The following is a 7528-nucleotide window of genomic DNA, read 5'->3' as shown; positions in this document are numbered from 1 at the left end:
ACAGGACAGCTTGGAGTCTGATCCTGCCATGCTCAGTCCCCAGCACAGAGGCATCCTGAGCATCCCCAAAATGCAGCTCCCCAGGGTGATGGGGCTCAGTTCATTAGTGGAGCGAAGCACTGGTGTTCCCTTGGACCATCACCTCCTCCATCTCCTCCTGCCAGCCCCCGGAGACCAACAGCAGCAATGGCTGAGCCTTTGCCCCATTATCCGTGAGAAATGTGAGATAAGGGGAGTAAGATGCAGGCGTCAGTGTTGCAGAGATGCCATGCGTGAACGCTCTGTTCGTGGAAGACGAACATGCATTAATAAGCAATGCAGGAGCCTGTGGAGCCCCGGCTGCCAGTGGGGCCGTATCACCTCCCCAGCTATAATGGCACGGTGTCTGTACCCTCCCCGGCTCCCTCCCTGGGGACAGACAGGGCGAGAGGAATGGGAGCCGCTCTGGGGCATCCCAGCCTCACAGCCCCCCGGCTTGCCTGGGATGTGATGGCCGACGCAGTGCCGGTGGAGAGCCGGGGCTTCGTTAGCCAAGGGGAGAGCGAGGGAGCGGGACGGGTTTATGAGATGTGAAATGAAGAAGTCTGGCTTCCATCACGGAGGGATGCGCTCGCTGCCCGGCCGCGGAGCCGCGCTTGCGTGTGGGCAGCAGCAGCGCTGTGCCGGTGGTACGGCAGCGTTTGGGGGGAGACAACGGCGCTTCTCTCCCCTCTGATGGGATGTAAGGATGGGGGAGGGACGGGACACGGGCCCGCAGCTCCCTTCTGGGTGCTCGGACTGCGGCTGCTGGGCTTGGGGACGGCGTGCGCGGGGGGCAGAGGCAGCGAACTCCCTACAAACCCCGCAGGAAGGGCTGCGAGTGCCGCTCAGCAGCGCCGGCTCTGCCGCAGTAATTAAGAGGCTGGAGAGTTCTTGCTCTCCTAACCCCTGACTTTATTTCCTTTAATTACAGCTGAATCCTGACATGCCTTGTCCCCCTTAATTTGGCTAACGCTGGTGCAAACCCTCCAGCAGCTCGCCGCTAACTGGGGTGACTCCGGGCTCTGGGACTCCCCCAGATGTGTTGCAGGGGGTGTCGTGTCCTGCCCGGGCTCCCCGGGCTCCCCGGGGGCTGTCGATACGGACCCTGGGCCCCTGTGTAAGTCTGCGCACGTGCAGGAGGCTGTTGGGGGGGTGATGGTATGAAGCTCTTCCTTCTTCCCAGCCCCATGGCGCACCATTTTACATCCTCCTCCTTTCCCGAGCTCAAACACTTCTCCAAATTGTCTGTGTTGGTGTCCCCAGGTCAGCGAGCCCGTTCAGCTGAGCCTTGGGGCCGTGGGGGATATAATATCCATCCAGTGGGATGGCTGGGGGGCACCGGCGGCCCCCGGACACCCCCCCCCCTTCTGTCTGGGGAGGCAGCACTTGCGGCAGGAGCTGAGCGTAACGTGCTGATAAACCCGTGAGGCTCCTCCAGCCTGTTCCTCCCGCGGTGTCCCCTGTGCCGTGTCCTTTCCATGCCAATTCCGTGGCTGAGCAATGGAGTGTCCCCCCGGGACCGCGCCGGGCTGGAGAGCGCTGCTCAGCCGAGTGTGACAGCCAGGCAGCGGCGGGGGCAAACCTGAACTGGCAGCTCGGAGAGGTCTTCCTGGCCGAGGGACAGATCCAGCCCGCGGGTCTGACTGTTTGGTTTTTTTTTTTGGAGGTGTCTGCATCCATCCCAGGACGTGCTGCCTGCCCCCTTCCCCAGTGGGGGCTCTCCGGGAGGGTTTAGCCTCAAATAAGCTCACCCAAAGGGAGGATGCTCTCCCCCCTGAGAGCTGTGCTTCAGCATCTCCCACCCTCCCTCCCCCGCTGCTCTCATCTTCCCCAGGTTTGGGCCATTCTTTGTTTCCCCCTCCCCGCCTGGGCTCCAGCCGGGCAGAGCTGCCCACTGCCGTCCCGACCACGGGTGTCTCTGCTCCCCGCGGCTGTCGGGAGTTCCCCCCAGGGGAATTGCAGCCCCGGTAATGCGCCGCAGCAATACAAATACATCTCGGTAATGTGCTGTACAGCTCTCCCTCTCTCTTTAATTTTTAATTGCTGCTCTTGTTTCCTCTGGGCATCTCCCTTTGCAGCAGGGCAGTCAGGAAACCTTTCTGACCGAGAAAGCTGGTTCAGGCTTTCCTCTTACCTTTCGCGTTTTCTTCTGGGTGAAGCCAGGGTCATTGCTGGTTTTAATTAACACAGTAAGAAAAATGCACTCATTTCTTTCTCCAAGAAGAGAAAGGGAAATTCAGCTTCCCTTCTGCTCTCAAAACACATAATCCTATTGGGAGCTGAGGAGTGATCCTTACCTCTATTATTTTCCTCTGCTGTAACTGAATTAGCAGTTAATGGAAGTGAAGGATTCTCTGCGCTGACAGGTTTGCAAGGGCAGGAGCTTCCCAAATTCCCCATGCGAGGCTGTGCTGACAGTGCCCTGTGCTGACGGCAGCTGTAGAATCCCATGTTTTACACCTGACCTGGCTGTGCCCCTCCAGCAGGTACCCGACCACCGCAGCCGTACGTCCCGGGCTGTGCTCCCCGCACGGTGGGCTGCAGCGCTCCGTGGCGATGGCAGCCACAGCCTGGCGAGGCTGTCAACGTTCCTCCTGCTCCCCAAGGAGCACAGAGCGATCCGGCGAGCTGGGAGAGCCTGGCCTGACTGCCGGGGGCTCCAACCAGCCTCTAACCCTGCCCGATCTCTGCCCGGGGAACGCTGCTGGCCCTGACCTTTAAGCAGCGCAGAAGTGCTGTACATCACCGCTGGGCTCCCAGGTGCTCTCCCAGGGAAGGAGGGGGCAGAGGACGGCATCTGCCTGGGGTTACGTTGCTCCCCACCGAGACCTCAGCCATGCAGAGAGCCCCAGGGGCTGCAGAACGGCCCCAGGGACCCTCGTGGTGGGTAAAACACCCCCCGGGGGAGCGTCAGGTGGATTCTCGCAGCTGCCTTTTAGCTGAGCAGCGCTTCTGGTTTCCAAGCTTTGAAGGGAAACGTTGGATCTTCTGGAGGCTGCAGTCACAGGGGACTCTAAGCCAGCAGATGAGTCTTTAACACCCGCAGCTTCAGTGCTGTGGCAGCAGCAAGGCCACCCGTGCCGCTTGCTGTCGGAGATGTCCCATCAGCCGTGGCCCTTCCCAGTTTCTCTTGGCCCCTTTCAGCATCCCTGGGGACCCGTGTAGCTCCTGAGCATCCTGTGGGTGGGGGTGCAAAGGTGGCTTTAGGACACTGCCATCCCCTCCCTGCTTTTTGCCCAGGGCCCTCTCTGTATGCTGACAAACGAGCAAATTTAGGGCTCTTTTTGCTGTCCCCTGGGAGGGCTGAGAACAGGCAGAAAGTCTCGATGCGCTGCGGGGGTGAAGCAGGGCTGCCCGTACGGGCAATCGCAGCCCTACGGTGCCTGCGGAAGCCCCCGGTACGGCGAGAGCCCAACGCGGCGCTGGCAGGCAGCTCGGCGCCGGCGGGGCGGCTGGTGATGCTTGCCGGCGCGGGAGGTCGGTACCAGGCTCGAAGCCTTTCCGCCTTGTTGCTACAGAGATAGACAGAGGCGTGAATGCAGTAATTGAGGCTGAGCCAGTGATGGAGCTAAGTTGTTTTATATCAATAAAGAGCGCCTTGTACCCAGCAATGTCGCTTGAGGGGGACGGAGAAGTTACTGTGACTAAGTGATCTTATGCCCAAAGCATTTGGGCATTGCAGCTCCTGCAATCAAATTATATTTCTTATCTCAAGGGCAAAATTGTGTGCGGGGAGAACTTGAGAAAGTAGCTTGTCGTAGCACATTACAGCTCGGTGGTTTGCTGTGATTCTCCTCCTCTCTGATCATTATTTTTCCATGAAGACCCAGTAGCCTGAGGCTCGAGAGGAGGCTCCGAGAAGAAACATGAGCAGAGTCTGAGCCCCAGGCTTTGGAAAGCATTGGAGAAGGGTCCTGGGCTGGAGCAGGGACTCTCTGGAAGGTCCTGGGGTGCCTTTGGAGCCCCAGAAGTGCTCAGGCATTGCTCACCGAAAGCCAAAATAAACGCTGTCAATGTGAGTTGTCTGGCGGCGCCCACGGCTGCGCTGCCCGCAGCTGAGCGGCGATGACCGTCAGTCTGTGCCCTTTACAGGGATACAATATTTTAAGCTTCATCTATGGTGGTTTACAGCCCAACTTGCATTTATAGCCCCTTTTCTCCAGTTGTGGTGGTCTAAACCATCACGTTCAGCCCAGCGGTGGCTGGGTTAGGGAGCTTTGGGGCTCACGGTAACGCAGTTGCTCAAGATCAGTTGAAAAGTCCTGAGGTATTTGGTGGACCAGTGGTGCAGGGTGAGTCCCGGCTGCTGGAGGATGCTCCGGTGTCGGAGCTAAAACGGCGGCTCTGCCCTGGGCTACAGGCAGGACCGCAGAGGTGCCTGTCTGGATCCCATACCAGGGATGCTCCAAGTCTACCTCTGGCTGCTCAGGGGCTCTAAGTGGTGCGGAACTGGTTTCTTTCATACCAGCTGGTTGCTGAGCTGGTTCTCTCCATTCCCCGCTGCTGCCTGATTTGTGATGATGACAAACGTACACGTGTGTGTACGTATAACTTCAGCATATTGATTTTTGGGGGCCATCGCTTCTCATCTGCTGAAGAAGGTAATTCACCACTTTATTACCATCCTTGGATTTTAGATTTATCCCCCTAAACAGAGAGGGAATTGGTAGTTCATTAAGCTTCTGTTTCGAGCAGCAGCACAGGGAAGGGACCGCCTGCTGCGGCGCTTCTCCTCGGGGACGAGGGTCCTGCGGGGCCAGCGAACGCCACGTTTCTATCCACGGGGTGACGAATCGGACACGCGACAGCGCTGGGGGGGGGTTGAGAGCGGCAGACGTAACTGTGCCTGGCTCCCCGGCCAGCACGGCGCGTGCAATTGCTGCTCCCCGCAGACCCCAGCACCCTCCCAGGCTGTGAGGATGGGATATGCCTTTCCCCATCTCCAGACGATCCCTCTCCCTCGTGGAGCCGGGATGAGGCTGGATGTTCTGCAACGAGAGGCAGGAGACCTGTGGCTAGGGGAGCAGCAGGTCTGGTGGCCTTTCTCCCTCCCTCGCCTGGCCGTGGAGGTGTCCCTGCACGTCGGGGTTCCCTCACTAATGGCCACGTTAATGGGGTTTTGCACATCGCTAACGGGGCTGTTACAACACCGCTAATGCCTCTGTGCTGCCGTGCAGCGTAATGGACAGTCGCCGTCTAACATGCTGGCAAAGTGAAAGCTTGTTGAGTGAGGATTGCCAAGAGTGGATTTTGGTATTTTTATTTTATTTTATTTTATTTTATTTTATTTTATTTTATTTTATTTTATTTTATTTTATTTTATTTTATTTTATTTTATATTTTTTGCCAGCTGGTGCTGCAGCAGGCACCTGGGGGAAGCCAAGGCAGCTGAGCTGCCTTCTGCCTGCCCAAGAAACGGCCAGGCCCTTTTGGGGGGGCTGATGGGGGCCTTATCCAGCCCCGGGTCAGCCCTGGAGGGAGGCATGAGGGGTACCATCTCCTTCCCAGTCCCCTCTCTCCCCACAATGACCCTCACCCCTAAGTTTTACAAAATTAATGTGTCATGCCTCACCGCACCCCAGCCTTTCCCTGCTGGGGTGATGCTGCCACGGGATTCGGGTAGGAGCTGCTCCTTGGCCCGACCTGGCGCTTGTGTGACGCATAGGACATCAGTGTTATCCATAGAGAGGTGAGAGAGGGATGCTGTCCCACAGCAAAATTCACCCCAGGCTGGAACTCTTATAGCCCCCCGCTCTTCATTCCCTGGGACGGGATGCTCCGTTTTCCTCCCAACCCCTCGGGAAGGCACAGGCGGCTCCTGGCTAGTGGGAAGTAGTGATTTGGCTGCTCCATTGACCACTTCACGTTGTGCGTTTACGCGCTTTGGGAAGGTTTCCAGCCCCAATGCGCTGAATTGGGCTCACAGCGAATGGCTCTGCCTCCCGCTGCTGGCTGGAGTGGTGCTCTCGAGAGCGGCGAGTGGGGAAACAACAGGCTTTTGAGGTGGTTTTACAGCTCAGATGGCAACAGAGGGTCTCCTGTCGGAGGAGCAGGAGCTGGGAATGGAGGGAGCAGGCAGGAGCGAGGAGGTCGGGGTGGCGGGATGCCCACAGCACCTTCACTAGTCTGCTGCTTCCCTCCTTTCCCGAAGGCCAGGTTACAAAAGCCAAGTGGTTTTCCAGAGGCGGCCAAGTGCACCAAAAGACTCCCGACTACACCTAAAATGGCAAGGATTGAGGTGCCCCACCTGGAAGTAGGTGTTTATCCAGCCCAGTGGGTCTGCACGGCCATGTCCATCAGGTCCCCATGGGATGGGCTTCGGGGAGGGGTGTCCTTGCCAAGATGTTGGGCTGCCTGTATTGAAGACCAGTCAGAGCTGACCGAAGGGTTTGAATTTGGCTTGACAGTGCTGACTGCTGCTTCCGAGCCAACCCTTTCTGCAATTCCTCAGTCTGTGTGTCCATCTGCCTCAGCCCGGTGTTATCCTGCTCAGACCCGGTGCGGCAATGACTCCTTCCCTCTCCCCTGCCCATGAAAAGTGTGGATGAACACAAAAAGCCTTTTGTATTTACGAAACCCTAAAGAATATGATTTTTCTTCTCACTTCTCCTTGGCAAAAAAGTGCTGTTTCATGTAGAGAAAGTGCTGTTTCGTGGAAAATTTCCAGCTGTCTTTTGTCTCTGAGCTCGCCAGTGGCTGATGCTGTTGCAGCATATGCTACCCGGAGCTCTGCTGACCGAAGCCAGCCCAGGGAGAAGGAAGCAGAGCGAGTGCCTGGGATCCCTATGGAAATCGGAGTTACGGTATCACAACAGTCATAATACGGCATTTCCTTTTCATCAGCCTCATGGGAAAACACCGGGATTCTGCACAAGCAAAGGAGCCTGCAATTAGTTTATAAAAGAGGGGGTGGTGGGCTGCTTGGTGCGGGGAGGGTGTTGTAGTGATTGCACGGAACTCACGGAGCAGATGGTTGAGCTGTGCCAGGGGTTGTGGGGTCTGGGAGAATATTTCTCGCCCGGGAAGCCATCAGGATGGCGAAGGGCTGGGAGAGCGCAGGAGGAGAGCGGCCAGCCGTGGGGAAGGCAAAGGGGCAGCTTCCCCCGCGATGTCACCCTACGCTTTATGGTGTCCACAGTGGTATCAAGAGCAGAGAGGGATGGCCAACTGTGGGGTCAGTGTGGCATGAGGTGGGCCTGTTACACCACAGCCCCCCCAGACAACAGCCTGGTCCTGTCCTGGAGCCCGGCCAAGCGTGCACACTGAGGACGACGGTCTCTTTCCAGCTCTCTGCAGTTTTGTGCTCATCCCGCGGGGCGACGCGTCCCCTCCCTCACTGCTGGTGGGGTGCACCCACACCGGCTGAGCACCCTCGGGTCGAGGGCTGGAAATGGGGGTGCCTCCAGGCTCCATGCGCATTCGACTCCTTTAATCCCGAGGTGTCGGGAGGCTTTTTGTGGCTGTCACCTTTCAGACGTGAGCCGGGCACACCTCTGCTGAGCTCAGC

Source organism: Vanellus vanellus, assembly GCF_965231255.1.
Source record: "Vanellus vanellus genome assembly, chromosome: 17".
Classification (NCBI taxonomy): Eukaryota; Metazoa; Chordata; class Aves; order Charadriiformes; family Charadriidae; genus Vanellus; species Vanellus vanellus.
Note: the sequence above shows the minus strand (reverse complement) of the source record.